We start from the raw sequence: 17,336 nt of genomic DNA, 5'->3' as shown, positions 1-17,336 counted from the left end.
GTGAGTGGCAGCCTAAACGCCAAGAGAACCAATGAGGGGCAAAGTGCAGAGACACATTGCTCATCTCTGGGGTGCCTCTTGCAAACTGGGCCATCGCTCATTGATAATCAGGATATGTCCAACATTGTCTCCAACTAAAGAACTTCCCACACCCCACATGAGTGAACCAAAATCAGCCCAGTCATTCACATGGGAGAAAGTACATGGGCATATTCAGAAACACCACTGGAATGGGGGATTTTTTAGAAGAACTTTTCCTTGCATACAACACAGTCTGGGAAGAGGGTCAGACAACCCCTCAATCAACTGGGAATGCAAACCAGCCCCTTTATGCACATCCCCATGTGGAAGTTCCATTTTTTTAGTGTGACATTTTTTTGAATGTGACAGAAGCATGAGTTCTTCAATTAATTGACAGATATAGTAATTGACAGATCTAGTAAATGTAACTCCAATAAACCTCAAACCACTCCTTATAAGCACCTAGCTCTTGGGGCAAAAACTCTGCACAAGCAGGAGATCTCAAGCAGAACATGAAGTAGAACCTATCACAACCTTTCTGCAATTGGTAATACCATATAGGCATTTCTTAAGTTAAAAACAGCAAATCAAGCATTCTGCAATTCTCTTTCAAAGAGCACATTACCTTTAAATTGCTCTTTAATGAGACAGATACTTTAAGCATTAACAAAAGTTCAAACATATTTCAAAGATAAAACAGGTCTCAACTCATTTTAAAGCAGATACACTATTCTTAATCAAAGACAGCCTTGTTTTATAAAGAGGCTATCTACCTTACTAAGACTGCAATCCAATACACATGTACCTGCGAATAAGTTCCATTGAACCCAATGGAGCTTACTTCTGAGTAGACATGTATTGGATTGCAGCCTAAGTCAAGTAACTATAGCCCAATAAAATGTTTAATTTACCTGGATAATGCATGCTATTTAAAGTGATACTGTATATCCCAAGAGCCATTCTTAAGACTCTTTTTTTTAAACTTAAATATTATCATTCCATGGTTATAGTTTGAAAACATAGTTAACTGATAATAATCACATAGTCACCACTATTAAATCTACAGTATTTGTTTTCTGACCAAAACACCTCCATTTCATTATATTGGCAAGCAAAGCGATGAGTTAATATGTATCGTTCGATCCCCACCACCAAATTAGAAAGTGCTTTTCTGTCCCTACCTGAGCATTTTTTAAAGCCATATGTTTAAATCATATACTCTGGAAGCTTCAGATTAACGTAGCTACCCCAGGGGGAAAATATATATATATATATATATATATAATTATTTGGGGTGGTGAGTTAATCTTTTGCAGCAAAAATAACAAAGAGACTTGTGGCATCTTAAAGACTAACAAATGTATTACAGCATAAACTTTTGTAGACTACAGTCCACTTCATCAGTTGCATTAAGCATTATCCTGTGTTACAGGCATATTTTCAACACATAAATTTATCTTTGTAACATCATTTGAATTCAAAGAACTGTTTAACCTTGCTTTTACTCTGGCATCGGTGACATCATGCTTGGCTCTTCTCACTGAAGTTTACTTCTACTAAAGCTTCAGTGCTGTAATAATGTTAAAGTCCGCCTTCAGTAATGACAGCTATGGCACAATAGCACCACTGGTGTAGGCATCTCACCAGATATGCATATTTCAAGAGGCTGCTCTATGGAGAAAGAAGGAGCCTGGTGCAAGAGAGTATTTCCAGAGGCAGAGCAAGGCACAGAAACTGATCAGCTCATCAGCAAAGCAGCCTCACTCCGTGGGAGAAGTGCAGAAAGAACCAAGGGATGGCTTCAGACAGCAAATAAATTAGGATTAAAAAAAATCCCTTGCAGACAGCTAGAGCATGCTAATTTCTTTTTAAGGGAATGAGGCTGATTTGTACACGACAGCTGAATATTAAAGAGCAGAATGGGGGAGATGGGCAGCACCTGCTTATTCTCCCATCCATTCAGAAAAAAATGACATTTCCCAAGAAAAATGAGAGAAAAATCCATGGCAGTGGAACACATGCATCAGGTGCTGTATCACCAAAGGGCTTTTCAGATACACCACAGGCTTTCAGTCGGAGCAGCAACAGTAGAGATTTGCCCGGGCGCACACACACACACACACACACACACAACTAAGCCTCCAAGCCAAAATCAGAAGCTTCCTGCTCCTACACACCACCTCTGCAGTCCCAGCCTGACTCCATGCAATGCTGGCACAGGCGTCCAGGGACTACTCTGCATTGGCCCTGGAATCTCACTGATCCCACTCATGCCCCAGCTGGCGCCTCTGCAAGTCTGTCCGGTCTGTGTTTGCGTGAGAGACGTTTTAGAAAGAAAGAAAGACAGAGACAAAAAGTGAACGGCTGTTGACATACCCGGCAGCAGCGCATGCAGCGGCAGCAGCCCTTGGTCCCTGCCTGCCTGCCTTCACCGATTCTCTTGGCTCTGGGTCATTTCCACAAGCTTCAGACTCGCGGTTCCCCAAAAGCCCAACGGCAACGAGGGATAAAAAAATAAACCGTGTCGGAAACGTCCACCGAAGCACCCCTTCTCTCCCGCCTGGCCCCCATCGAGCAACCTCGCTTCCCTTCGCCCCTCCACAGAGCTCCTGCCCAGCGCCCTGGATCCCTACCAAGACCCCGCCTGGCCCAAGCATCCAACCCCTCGCCCCTAGCTGCCTTCAACTCAGTCCAGCCCTATTTCCTCTCAGTGGACGCCCTCCTCCAAGCCCCAGGTCCTAAGCCTAGCCCATCCTCATGCCCGAGTCTCCCCTTCGGCCCCAGTTCTTCCTTGGGCCAGCCGCCGCCGCCCTCCACCCGCTCCTCAGCCCCATCCTTCCCCTCACTCATCGGTTTTGTCCCATTCCCTCCATCACCTCTCCTTGCCTCGAGCCGAGCTTCCTCCCAGCAGGAAAGGAAAGGACGAGCGAGCAGGAGCTTCCCGCTTATCCCCTTCCCTAGCAAAATAAATATTAGTTTAAGGAAAAAAAACACGAAAACCAAGCCCGTCCAGCCCCCCAAAAACAAGCAGGCGCCACCGTTGCAAGGCAGCGTCAGAAAGGGCACTCCAAGCCAGCCCAACTGTCCCAAGGCAGCAGAAGCAGGCGGCGCGTGCGGGGCATTTTTTGCCCTGCGGATTGGCCGGGTTGCGGCCGCTTCCCGCCCACTGCCCAAGCGCCAGAAGCTTTTGCTGCTTCAGCAGCGTCTGCGGTGACTGCAGGGCGCCTCGGTGACTTGGGGCAGCGAAGGCTGAAAAAGCGGAGAAGAAACTTACTTGTCAGGAGAAGGAAAAGAGCGGGCTGCGCTTGACGCTGCTTCACTGGGTGCCGCACAGCGCGGTGCAGCGCTCGCTCAGTCCTGTCAGCCAGTCAGAGCGAGTGCGCGAGCGCAAGGGCCCGCTCCCTGTGAATGGGATTAGCCGGGCGCGCATCCTGGGTTCTGCAGCTGCCGAGCAACATTCAGGCATGCTCAGTCGGCTGACCTTCTCGGCGTGGAAAGTACCATTTGGAGAGGAAGCCGCGAAGAGGGGAGGTGCGGGTGGGAGAGGAGGAAGAGAAAAATGGATGCTACCATCGGGGAAGCGAGCTAAAAATAGAGACAGGAGAAGATGGGTGGGAGGAAAACGAGAACAGCTGGAGCTTAAAGAGGCAGGAGCCGGTGGGAAGGAGCGTCTCCCTCGGTTATCAGCTCAGGGCACAGATGGCTGTGGAGAAAAAGTGCAGGCTCATGTGCCTCCTCACGTGAAGTGTCTTGCAAATAAGGGAAAGCTCATCTCCTTGAGTGCGTAGATGTTTGTTATCTTGAGTAGTCCTCCTATCTCCAACACATACACAATATCTTTCTTCCCTTTATTTAAACAGGAAAAAGGCACCTGAGGCCATATGTATTTCCTTGTAGAGAGTAGTAGTAGTAGTAATATACATAAATAGTACAGTAAGTATTAATAGTGCAGCTAGATTTGGGATATCTGAAGTTCAATTATCTCTTCTCCTCCTGTCATAGGAACACAGGAAGTTGCCTTACATTGAGTCAGATCATTGTCCCAGTATTGTCTACACTGACTGGCAGCAGCTCTCCAGGTTTCCCCATGTGGGTGTCTCCCAGCCATACCTGGAGATACCAGGGACAGAACCTGAACAATTCTGCATGCAAAGCAGATGCTGTACCATTGAGCTATGGCCCTTGTCACCAGGGCCGGCTCCAGGCATGACGGGGTCCTTGGGCACCAGCATGCCCTGGGCCCCTCCGCTCCCCTTCCGCGATCCGCGGAAACAGCCGCAGGAGGGATCGCAGGACAGGAGCTTCTGAGCCGCCCACTGTCCTGTCCCATCCCATCCCCCCCGCTTCACCTACCTTTCTGCTTTTTTTGCAGCTGCGCATACTGCACGTGCAGGTTTGCCATCAATCAAGATGTTGGCTGAGGTTTTCCTAAGGGGCTGAAGCCTCTGCCGCCATCTTGGTTGATGGCAGCAATGGAAACCTCAGCTGTCATCTTGATTGATGGCAAACCGCAAAAAACAGCGGAGAAAAAGGTAAGTGAAGCGGGGGATGGTGGGCAGTTTGGAAGCTCTTGTCCCGCGAGATCGCGGAAGGAGAGCGGAGGGCCCTCTGTAGCTCCAGGGGCCCTCGGGCCAGTGCCCCACCTGGCCGCCCTTTAGAACCAGCCCTGCTTGTCACCACACAAAGTGAATCCTCTGCCTTGCAAACAAGGTTTGAATTGTGTCCGAGAAGAGAAAGGCTCTTGGCCTGCCCTCTAGTCCTCGCCTCCTCCCGCTCTCATGGCAAGCTGGGATTTTCTCTTTTATATATATATATATATACTGACTAGATGTGTCCTGGTGCAAGAGAAGGAGGAGGAAAAGGAGGGGAAACCTCACGCTCTCGGGTGTCTCTCGCTAGCCTCTCAGCGTTGTTTGTTTATCTGCCAGCCACTCAGACTTCCCGGGGTGCTGAGGGGGTTTGGCTTGCTGACTAGGGAAGGAGGACTTAGGTTAAGCTTTTTGGCGTGGAAGACAAATTAGTTTGGGTGGGTGTAGGCAGGACACAGTTTAGCTCTGGAACCAGGTTTTAGGACCTGCACAGTATCCAGGATTACCTCCACCATCATGGTTTAACTGAGGCATTATTTTTCTTCCTATAAACATTTAAGCTGGTGGAGTGGAAAAGTGCCATCAAGCATGTGCAGAGTGCCTTTCATTTGAGTAAGCATTTTGTGCTTTTAAAAAAATTAAATGTATCTCACTTGGAATTTTCTCTAAGGATTGTGGGACAGAATACATGAGGCAGCTTCCTTGTTTTTCTTAACAGGTTAGCCAGGTTGTCTGAGAGATTTTCATTCCACTAGGTAGGTTTCTGAATCCCAGTTTCTGCAGCCCAGCACAGTATACTCTGTGGCTACAGTTCACTGTCTTACAGTAACCCTTGTCTATTAGACAATCCTTCCACAACCTTTCATAAGGTTTAGAACAAGACTTATGGATGGCTGCTTTTTCTGTGTTTTTAATTGCCATCATTAGTATGGATCTCCACAGATCCTTTTATTACCTGTCAGCTAAAAAGACAGAAAAATAAGCTGAGATATGGCTGAAACTGGAAGCCTTTAGATTTCCTTGGAAGTAAGATCTACTGCTGAGTAACCATGATCACAATTCCCTCAATGCAAATTAAGGTGTGATGTGTTTGCAATAGAGCAAGAGGCTCATTAGTTTTTGTACACAGGAAAAGTAAGGCCTAGGATCTTTTACAGGTACCTTTCTTTTTCATCAGATAACTTTGGACTCTGGAAACAAGTCTCTGGAGAGAGAAACCTGACTTCTCATCTAAGACAGAGAAATCTGACTTCTAATCTGCTCTTTGGAACTCCCTGCCTATTGACATCAGGCAGGCATCTTTGCTGTATTTCTTTCGGTGCCTGCCTGAAACTTCCAGACACATAGATGTTGAGCTGTTTAATTTTTTCAGTTAGTAGCTGTTTTAATTATTTTAAATATGTTTTAATTCCTTGGTTTTAACTGTTTTATTGATCATTTTAATGTTTTTGTAAACCGCTTAAAGGTCTTTACATTCAAATGGTATACAAATTTTGTTAAATTTTAAAAAAAGAGAGGTTGTATACATGCTACTTAATTTTCTTCTGAACTTGAAACAGTTATACCTACCTACTCAGAAGTATGCATGCTTATTCAGAAGTATGTCCAACTAATAATGGGACTTTCCCCCTAATAAGCCTTGTAACTTTGCCAGAAACTTTGTGCAAGCAGACCAGGATAAAAGCTCAATAAACAGGTCTGGAAGCAACCAGTCACAGTGTAGGTGATATTGATAACACGAACATCCTAGCATCGATAAGTTAATTAACTCACAGCACTGTGATAAGAAATCACTATTCCGATTCAAACCACAAGTGATAGCATTCATTCCCTCCATAAATTGCAATTCACCGGTTTCATGTTGTAGTCTTCCACTGAAGTCCTGTTGTTTAAGAATGGCCACCTTAAGGTTAGCGGCAGAGAGTCTTGGGAGGTTGAACAGTGGAGGCTGGTCCATTTCGGTGAATGGGGCACTGCCCCACCATCTTCAGTCTGTCCTCAGCCAATCCCCAGCTGCCTGTCCTCTTACTTACTAAACTAGCCCAAAGGGTGGACCTGCCTGTCAACTTCCTCCTCCTTAATCTCATTTTTGCCCTTGTTGAACCAAGCAGGAAAGGCAATGGGGACAAAACTCAAATGAGTTGGCTCTGCCTGTCATTGGTTCTAGCTCCACCTGTCATTGACTTTGGCTCCACCCACTGTTGGTCTCCCTTGCCTTCTACCCTACCAGTTCCAATGTGCACCAGCTTCCATTGAGGTTGAGTATTGGGGTCTGAACTGGCGGTGACCGACCAGGAGAGAGACCTCGGGGTTGTAGTGGACAGCACGATGAAAATGTCGACCCAGTGTGCGGCAGCTATGAAAAAGGCAAATTCCATGCTAGCGATAATTAGGAAAGGTATTGAAAATAAAACAGCCGATATCATAATGCCGTTGTATAAATCTATGGTGCGGCTGCATTTGGAATACTGTGTACAGTTCTGGTCGCCTCATCTCAAAAAGGATATTCTAGAGTTGGAAAAGGTTCAGAAGAGGGCAACCAGAATGATCAAGGGGATGGAGCGACTCCCTTACGAGGAAAGGTTGCAGCATTTGGGGCTTTTTAGTTTAGAGAAAAGGCGGGTCAGAGGAGACATGATAGAAGTGTATAAAATTATGCATGGCATTGAGAAAGTGGATAGAGAAAAGTTCTTCTCCCTCTCTCATAATACTAGAACTCGTGGACATTCAAAGAAGCTGAATGTTGGAAGATTCAGGACAGACAAAAGGAAGTACTTCTTTACTCAGCGCATAGTTAAACTATGGAATTTGCTCCCACAAGATGCAGTAATGGCCACCAGCTTGGACGGCTTTAAAAGATTAGACAAATTCATGGAGGACAGGGCTATCAATGGCTACTAGCCGTGATAGCTGTGCTGTGCCACCCTAGTCAGAGGCAGCATGCTTCTGAAAACCAGTTGCCGGAAGCCTCAGGAGGGGAGAGTGTTCTTGCACTCGGGTCCTGCTTGCGGGCTTCCCCCAGGCACCTGGTTGGCCACTGTGAGAACAGGATGCTGGACTAGATGGGCCACTGGCCTGATCCAGCAGGCTCTTCTTATGTTCTTATGTTCTTAAATGTTCACCCACTGGTCTTTGAATATTGTCATTTCTGATGCCACATATGTACCCATTTATTAGTTTGTGTAGCGGCCAGCTTGTTCGTCCTAGGTAGAACACAGAAGGGTGTTGTTGGCATATGATAGCATTTACCATACCGGAAGATAAGAAGGTGCCTAGTCCATGAAAGCCTATGCCAGGGATAGCCAACATGGCACCCTCCAGATATTATTGGACAGCGACTCCCATCGTCCCTGACCATTGGACATGCTGGTTGAGGCTGATGAGAGCTGGAGTCCAGTATCTTTAGGGCCACAGGTTCCTCACTGCTGCTTTTAGGAGGGCCATAGCTCAGTGGAAGCCAAGTAGATCGGGGTAGCCAAAGTTGTGCCCTCTAGATCTTGCTGGGCTACAGTAATCATTCCTGATCATTGACCAAGCTGGATGGGGCTGATCATAGTCCAACAACAACTGGAAGACACCACGTTGGCTACCTTTGGCTTATGCCATCACAAATGTGTTGGTCTTTAAGGTGCCACAAAACTTCTGCTGCTACAAACACACTGACACTCGTCTGGAAGTACCCTACTTATGTATGTATATATATGCATACTTTTTTTTCTGGAGAGCCGGTTGTTAAACATTTACCAGCACACCCCAGTCTCAAACCTCTTACATGGAAGGAATAGCCTTTGCAAATTATTAGCTTTTTGTGGGGGTACAATAAATGTGCAGATGTTGTTCACTTGTTGCATCAGATGTTTTTCTTCAAGCTACAGCCTTTTCAGCTGCTATATTTTTGTTGCTAGGAAATGTGATTCCAACCCCCTCCCTAACTCACTAGCATTGCGTGAAAGTCATAGGCACATATCAGGAGGTGGTGGTGCAAATCTACATATCTCTTCATATTGTTATAGGATTGTGGGGTTGATCTGGTTGATATCTGTGGATTCCTTCTAGCCTGAAGTTGGGATCTGCAATAGAAAAAACCTGCTATAATTACCAAGCCAAGGGTTAATGTGTCTCTCAAGTGCCCCAATTAACATGTGTAAGGTCCAGGAGAGCAATGTGTTGCCATAGGAATGAGGGTATCCTTTCCCCCCACCTCATTCAGACAGGGGGTAGATTTTCCTCAGACTGAGGAAAAGTTGGGAGCTACCTCCCTTTCTGTGCTGAGTCCAAAGCTATGCCTTTGGGGAAGCCTCCGCTAAAAACCTAATGGGGAAGCAAGATCTATTGGAGTGTTAATTTTGAGAACCCCTCCATCTTACACTCCGGTTGTATATATGTGTAAATAAACTTTAAATATTAGGCAGGCGCCATCTCTGCTATCTTCTCGGCACCTTTTGAAGACTTTCCTCTTTCAACAAGCCTTTTAAGTTGAGACCTATCCCAGTCAGTGTTTGTGTTAGAATTGCTTTTAATATGTTTTCTTTAATAATATGTTTTTAACTTTTTTTGTTTTTTAAAGATGTTTTTAAAGCTTTAAAATAATGTTTTTAACGTTGTTTTGTTTTAATGTATTTTAAGGTCTTTTATGATGTTTTAAAGTGTTTTTAGCATTTCCGTTTGCCTCCCTGGGCTCCTGCTGGGAGGAAGGGCGGCATATAAATCAAATAATAAATAAATAAATAAAATATATCATAAAGACACCAAGTCTCCATTGACCTTCATTCCAAGGAAACCAAACCCTGGGTAAATGCTATAACCCTGGTAGTCTCTCACCACTCAGAGATTGGGGTGTGTGCAACAATATGTTCTTATGTGATTGTAACTGGGTAAACTGCTTAAGAAGTCACAAGTGGTTTGGTGAGGCCTGGCTTGGACTATCCCCTATATTAGATTAGTATATATCAGATTAGTTAATTGCTATCAGCAGATTATATGCAGTGACTAGGAAATGCCCAGAAACTTCTGGAAGGGGAGAGCCATTTTGGAGAAGTGGCTGTGTTGGGCTCAAGGTCCTGCTTTCAGGCTTCCCGTAGTCATCTGGTTAGCCATTGTAAGAATGGGATACTGGACTAGATGGGCCATTGGGCTGATCCAGGAGTCTCTTCTTATGTTCTTTCTGCCCCCACCTTTGTCTGGGAACAAAGTCCTCAAGCTGTCTGTGTGCAGAAACAGCAGGTTTTTAAACAAGACAGGTACAGACCAGTCAGAGAGTTGAGTTGGCTCTGGGAGCATCTAAGGGTGCAGGTTCTTCCCCTGGCAGACATGATGTGGTGGTAACAGACTTTGGAATAGTTAAACTGTGTACCGTCACTGATGCTCAGCTTATCTATTTGTAAGCAAACACAAATATTACAAAATGCCATAAGCTTCCTGTGACCTCATTCATTTCAAAGGAAACTGAACCCAGGCAAGTATTGTACCTTTAAACTTCTGACCACTCAAGAGAACCGGGGAACACAGTTGTTAGTTTCATCTGCCCTAAGGACTGCCATGCTCTTGCATAACTGAAAGAACTCCTTTTCTTGGGTGTTCATAGTCTTTGAAATCTACCAAAAATGCTCTCTTGCAAACAGCATATGTGTACCAAATGAGAACACACTAAGGACGTGTAGAGTGGCATTCTTAACAATAGCTCCCAGATCATAAAACTCCTTGTCTTGTAAGCTCACTTGGGTATAACTCCCATGCCCTTGCTATATTTCAGAAACAATGCATTTTTGCTTAGAGCTGCTTTTAATGGCCAGAGATAAGGAGAAAGGATTCTATTTTTAGTTGATTTTTTTACTGATTTAAATTGCAATGTTTCATGGTTTGATTTTGTCTACTCATGCATTGTTCTACTTTTTGGAGGAGCAGCTTTCAAATTCCAAAAACAACAGAACAATTATTCAAAATCAGAGCATGTAGGGACTACAAAAACAAGTTTGCAACCAACAGGACAGAGAAGGCAATCCAGATTCAGGTTGAATCTGATCTCCCTGGTTAAAAGTATCAAGACCCTTTGCTTGAGATCCATGGAGAACCACTGCGAATCAGAGCAGACAAGGCTAGATGGACAACTATCTTGACCTGGTATAAAGCAGCTTTTCTGTGTTATCTTATGAAATACGACAGGAGATGGTAGTAAAGTTTTCACTTTGTAGATGCCCCAATTCACTTCCAGTTTAATCAGATCTCTTGTATGAAGAACAAAGAAGTGACTTCAAAATCTTTTTTGACATGCTATAATGAAATTCTGTAGCATTCAAGCTAGACTGCAATCATCCCATTCCATGGTTCAGAAGAGCACCGGCACATCACAAAGGATCTGAGAATTGAGTCTCCATTTTCTTCTAGAAGGCTAAACATTGTAAAGTTGCATGCTCTGCTACAGCACATTGGAGAGTTCTTTAGTGGGCCAGATCAACATGGTGGGGGTTTGGGATGTGGTGCAGGCTTTTTCGGTATCTAACTTGCAAGAAAAATGTGTTGGGGGCTGGAGCTGCTGTTCTGAGAACCATTAATATTAGTCAGGCTCCTTCACTGTATTGTTTTCAGCACCTGCTAAAACCTTTGTTGTTGTTGTTGATTAGCCATATTCTGCTCATATTTTATACTGGATTGGTTTTTAAAGTTTGATGTCATCAGTATTTTAATGAATATTTTATATTATGTAAATCACTTAGACTTTTGTTGATTAATCAATATATAAATCTTGTTAAAAACAAACTATGGAATAGTTCCATTGTTTCATAAAAGCATTAATGGCTATACAATGTGGTGATGGCCATTGGATTAGGCAGCTTTAAAAAGAGAATAGAACCATGGATTTGTCATTGGCTACTAGGCTTGATGCCTGTATGGAACCTCAGGAGAGGGCTATTGTCTTCACTCCTTGCTTGAGAGTGTCAGCTCTGCACTGAGACAAAAGTGCCGGTGGGGGCTGGAAATTCCTGGGTAGTTATCAGGGCGGGAAAGTCCTTAGCTGGCAGTCTGGTCGTAAATCTGCCAGGCTAACGAGGATGAAGCATGATAAGGGCAAGGCCCGTCCTAAGCTTACGTGCCAAGCCAGAAGCGAAGTCAGTAGAGGTCCAGGTTCAATTGCCAAGGGGTCAGTCCAAGATAAGATTCAGGGAAACTAGAAAGACACGAAGCCACGCCTGACGTTGTAGTCAGCAACAAGCTGAACCCAAGGTTTGACTTTTAAGGAGCAGGTTTGTCAGCAGGTGTGAGCCATCAGTGTTTTGGCCTTAAGTGGACAGGCCTGCCCCTCTTCTTGCTGACCTTCTGCTGTCTATGTTCTGCAGGTGAGGGGGGAGTATCCTGTTCACTGCCTGCGTCTGGTTGAAGGGCTTCAGCTGTGTCTGGGGTGCTCTGCAGCTGAGGGGGAGAAGGAGCTGGGTTCTCAGGAGTTTCCTCCGTTTCTCCTTCTGAGTCTGCTGCTTCTGAGTCTGCTGCTTCTGAGTCTGCTGCTTCTGAGTCTGCTGCTTCTGAGTCTGCTGCTTCTGAGTCTGCTGCTTCTGAGTCTGCTGCTGTTACTCCTGAGTCATCCTCGTCTGATGAGTCCTCTGACGGGGCCATGACAGAGAGCTTTTTAGAGGAATATGGTTGGCCACTTGCTTTAGGAAGAAAGATGCCGGAGTAGAAGGATTCCTGGATGTGTTGTCAGCTAGTGCTGCCACTATGCATGCTTGCCCAGCTCTGGTCAACCTGTACATAAATATTTTTAAAGACTATGAGTCAGCAGTGCTCTCCCTCCTCAAAAGGGAACTTGCCTTATAAAAGGCTGCTCTGCTTACCCTTGTTTGAATTTTTAAGCCAAGTTCTTTTCCAGCATTGTAGCAAAACCAAAACCACCCCACCACTAAATTATTATTAAGTACCAGACGGGTAGCTAGGTAAGTTTTCTGCAGCAAAAATCATAGATCCTTAAATACTAACAAATTTATGATGGCATAGTATTTCTTCGGCCAGAGCCCACTTGGTCAGATGCATGAAGTCTTTAAATGTCATCCCTTCAGTTACTATGTAGGCGAAATAGCAGCAGGTGTTCACTAAAGGGAAGTATCCACAGGCTTGGGAGCAGTCATGGCTGGTGCCCATTTGACTTGGTGGGGTTTCTTGTAAATAGTCCATATATCCTGGTTGTGATGGGGGGCCCTCCATCAACCACATCATCAATTTGAAAAAGGCACCTACCTCAGCCAATGCCATGCTCACTCACAGAAAGAAGCTCTTTGTTCCTCTCCTCTGTTCAGAATGGAAGGGAAGATGGGTATCCAATTGTGGCATCCAAATGTGGGCATATTTTGAATGTTTTGTAATGAATTGCATGTGTTTTTGTATGAATGTGTTATTATAATGTTTTTATGTTTTTAAATATGTTGTAAGTTGCTTGAAAAACTCTGTAACAAACAAGGAACAAATCTAATAAATAATAATGTCTAAGGAGTCATGTTCAGTGTAAGTAGATAATGGTTCATATCACTGGTGGATAATGGTTCATACCACTTGAGAATCCAAAGTAAGCTCCATATATATAACAGAACTCCCAGACTGCAACACCAGTCCTTAAGGGGGAGTACAAGTGCCTCCAGACAGGTGAAACTCCATCCTCTTGGTAGATGGATCACTGACCAGCATCAATGTCATTCTGTCTCAATTTTTTCAAATTAACTAATTTCTGATTAGTTCTGTTCCTGAAGCCTAATTTTGCAAAATGTGTTATGATAAAATGTTGATTCTGCACATCTTTGCAATTCTGTAATGGGAATAATACAGAAATGTGAGTTGACAGTAACTGAATGTGCAAACAAATTTGTGGTGGTGGGACAGGTGTACTAGGGGGAAATGCTGATGACCCGCCTGTTACTTTCCAGGGTCATCTCTGCTACCCACCACAGATGGACTAGATTGATCTTTGATTCAATGCTACATGGCTAAAAAAAGCTGGTAATCATTTACTAAATTCTCTATGCCAACATTACCCAATGAATTAGAAAGAAAGCCCCTTGAAAGGGCATGATGACCTAGTTAATAATCTGCTAAAAAGATCTATTAAAATAACCCTTTTGTATTTTCTCTGCAGATACCACCCTAAAAATTGTAGTGAAGGTCTTCTGAGTTAATGCAGTACAAAGTATTAAACTGAATATCCATTCTGTAATACCCACCCAGAGGGCTTTAAGAATTACATTTCTATGGCAAATGAATTTGGACAGCAACTGTTGCAAGTTGTATTCCCTTCTGAGTACTGCTCTACCACACTCTTTCAATATTGGATGGGTTCTTTCTACTGTTGTCTAAAAGCCAATTCACTCTGCTCTTCTATAGCTTGAATGTAGGATGCACCTTTAAAAGGTGAGGAACTTAGAAACTGTCTAGCGGGACAATAGATACATTGCATGGGAAGCCTGTTTTTATGTTACCTGTTTGGATGGGATGAGCATGGAAGGAAAATAGTTTCTGCTGGGAGCCATGGAGTGAAAATAGTTAAGCATAATTACCCTGCCTTTTTTCACACTATGATTTGGAATATGTTGCTGAGTTAAATATTAAAACATATGAAGTTAAAAACAAATAAAACCATACCAAATAGTTAGATGCAGCTCTTTCCCCCTTTTCCAGCCCCCACATTTCCTTCCTCTGCACATAACTCCAGAAATATCATGCTAACCTCTCTTGAGATTGCACAGTTGTAAAGAAATGTGCCTTACTTCATAATATGCAGAGGCAGCGTGTGAGATATAGGTCAAGGCTGGGTCACAACTGTGGGCTGAACTTAATGGTGAGAATCTGGAAATTTCTTCCACAATATCAGCCTAAAAAGAAAATTACAAAATATCAGAAGAAAACATTACAAATGAGAATCAGATGCAAATACAATAATGATCCGCACTGAAGGCAGCATAATTAAACAGGAAAACAAAATATTCTCTTAAACATTAAGGAAAAAACATTACAAGTAAGATTAAAACACAATAAAACTTCCGCATATAACCATAATTCCTAACTAAACAATATAACTGTAACAGATGTTGCACCTTAGTTTCCTGCATAAAAAAAAATCCTGGTAGCTTTGAGCATAATTTACAACCAGCTCATTTACTCACCTACATCATACAAACAGCAACATAACCATTTCCTCCCTGTCTCTCACTCAAGTAGAGCCTTACTCTACACTGGTTCAGTCTCTCACATCGAGAGGTATTAAGCAACTTTAGAACATTCTAAAAAGTTACAACCCTGACTCACTTTGGGCAGCAAAACATGAACATATACATGTGCAAGCATACACAATTCCAGTTACTATCCAACAGCATATCACTCACTTTCTCCTCAATTTCTCCTACTGGATAATAAAGTCCAAAAATACAAAATTAAAAGGAATAGGATCCTCACCCTCATGACAACCCTGAAGGACCAGTACCAAAGGGATAACGCTGCTGGCAATCCACTGTACTGCAGCAGCTCTCTTATCTGATCAGTGGGTTGAAATGCCAGTCAATTCACAGCAGCTGTTCTGATTCTCCATTTCCTCCAGAGTCAGCTCTGATTCAGCAACAACTCAGCAACAGCGTCTTGTAATCCAACATCTGGATGTCGACTGGCTCCTCACCCTGGTCTAAGGTTCACTCAAAGTAGAGATGGAAGGATCAGTCAATTTCAATTCTTCTGTTTCTCATTTTTCCAATCTTAAATTCACTTCTGTACATTTCTACAGCAATTTGCATTTATTTTAAAAATTCTCATGGAAATTCCACAGCATTTTAGTGTGAATTTCACTAAACACATTTTTGTATGCAGTTTTGACTAACATACACATTTTTTCAAGCAATTTCTAATACAATGCATTTTTGCAAACATTGGTAGGTTGGAGAACTGAATCACAAAATTTGGATAAATGCAAATTTTGAAGGATGTCTGTTTTGGTTCTCACATTGTTTCAGAAGGTGCAAATTGAATAGATTTGGCTTTAAATGCAAACTAAATCAATTTTTCCCCATTCCTAAACCAAAGTCTTGTTCTTTAAAAGAAAGGCTTTTTTTGTTTCATCATACTCCGTAAGGCCAATTCGGAGTGCAGTTTTGATTTGCAATCTGTACTAATTTTGAATAGCATAGGCTTGAAGACATCCATTCTCAAAGGCTACCTCAGTGGCTGCATCTGACCAAAAGTCCGCCTGCTCTAGCATCTTGTTCTCCACAATGGCCAACTAGATGGCTCTGGGAAGCCCACAAGGTCACAAATGTGAAGCTCCCTTCCTGTAGAGATCCACCAAATTCTGGCCCTGAATAATGTCCAGAAGTGCTGTAAGACTTCAATTTAGTATTCTATTTTCTTCCTTTAAACTGTTATTGCATGCCTCAGTCCTTTAGGAGGAGGTGATATACAGAATGAAATTAGGACAATTGTAAAATAACCAAGATATGGATAATGGGACTACAATTGTGGTATTGCACGGTCCAGTACAATACAGAGAATGGGACACAGTTTCCTAGTCTCTAGTCTAAGGTCCTAACATCCAATTACATGGAAACGGGTCACAAAAATGAGCAAAATAATGTAATATACTATTTTTGTGTATTTATTTATTTATGAATCCCATCCCGTGTCGAGACTTTGGATCGGGATCCTGAAGACGATGTGGGAGAGAGTGGGGAGGGGGATTTGGAATTCCAGGAGTTGCAGCTGGGGAGTGAAGAGGAGGGGGGGGAGAGAGAGATGTCTACAGTAAGAGACCTTGGGATTCCAATGGCCGGGGACACATCCCTACCAGTTCTCATGCCTCCCTTCAAGCAGCGGGGAGGGGAGATGGAGGAGGAGTCGGAGGGAAGAGGATACATTTATTTATTTATTTTTTATTTATTTATTTATGAGATTTGTTAGACGCCCATCTGGCAGAGGTTAATCTGCCACTCTGGGCGACTTACAACCAAACACAAGTACATTCCATATAGACATAATCAAAATCCTAAAAATTAGAGATTAAAAATTAAAAGCTTTAACTATAAATTTCTACAAAACACTGTCTATGATTGGATATTAGTAATGGTGAGAAATGTCTGAAAGAGAAAGGGAAATAGAACAAAATCACATCACCATCTTTTCACAAATCAGTTACAAACACAGAATACAAAAGGATAATAAATTAAAGGGTATAAACTGTAATGCTAACATCTGTATCCTCAAATACTTCATCAAGCATTGTTGAAACTTTACTCCAATTCAGGCGGTCAAGTCCACACCCAATCTTCGGCATAGAAATACAAGTTACAGCATTATTAAGGCAATGGATTTTCATCGCTTCCAAGCTCTTCCATAGATTGTCATAGGTAGGCTTATGAAAGTATTTGTTCTTTGTAATCAGATAGTACATAACCCCTCCTGAGCCCAGCAGCCCCGTAAAGAAGCCGGTGTCCAGTTTCCACTCACCCGGCCCCCCCGCACGGGATAGAGACGTCAGTACCTCAGAAGGAGAGGGACCCAAGGATCCCCCCTCCCCTCGAGCTCGAAGACCTCGAAGATGGCAGAGGAGGGAGGAGCAGAAAAAGGCAGAGGGAGGGGGATCTCTCCGAAGGAGCGTGAGGCTGCGAGCCCGCCTCCCTCCTTCATAAGTGATGGGGAGGCGGGAAAACCTTGCTCTGTCAACTTTCTTTCAACGCTGCAGGATTAGATAGTTAGGGAATCTAGTGAGTT

The 17,336-nt window shown here is 43.5% G+C and overlaps 1 long non-coding RNA gene across 1 annotated transcript; it reads right to left on the bottom strand.

Moving 5' to 3' along the window:
• Positions 1 to 7,757: 7,757 nt before the first annotated feature.
• On the bottom strand, positions 7,758 to 15,119 carry LOC133374314 (uncharacterized). The gene is made up of 3 exons (XR_009759862.1): positions 15,039 to 15,119; positions 14,354 to 14,458; positions 7,758 to 8,680 (listed from the first exon to the last, which is right to left on the bottom strand). It is a non-coding gene; the product is annotated as an uncharacterized LOC133374314 (long non-coding RNA).
• Positions 15,120 to 17,336: the final 2,217 nt, after the last annotated feature.

The sequence above is a fragment of the Rhineura floridana genome, chromosome 1, assembly GCF_030035675.1.
Source record: "Rhineura floridana isolate rRhiFlo1 chromosome 1, rRhiFlo1.hap2, whole genome shotgun sequence".
Classification (NCBI taxonomy): domain Eukaryota; kingdom Metazoa; phylum Chordata; class Lepidosauria; order Squamata; family Rhineuridae; genus Rhineura; species Rhineura floridana.
The sequence above is the reverse complement of the archived record's forward strand: the minus strand, read 5'-3'. Positions and strand labels throughout refer to the sequence as shown.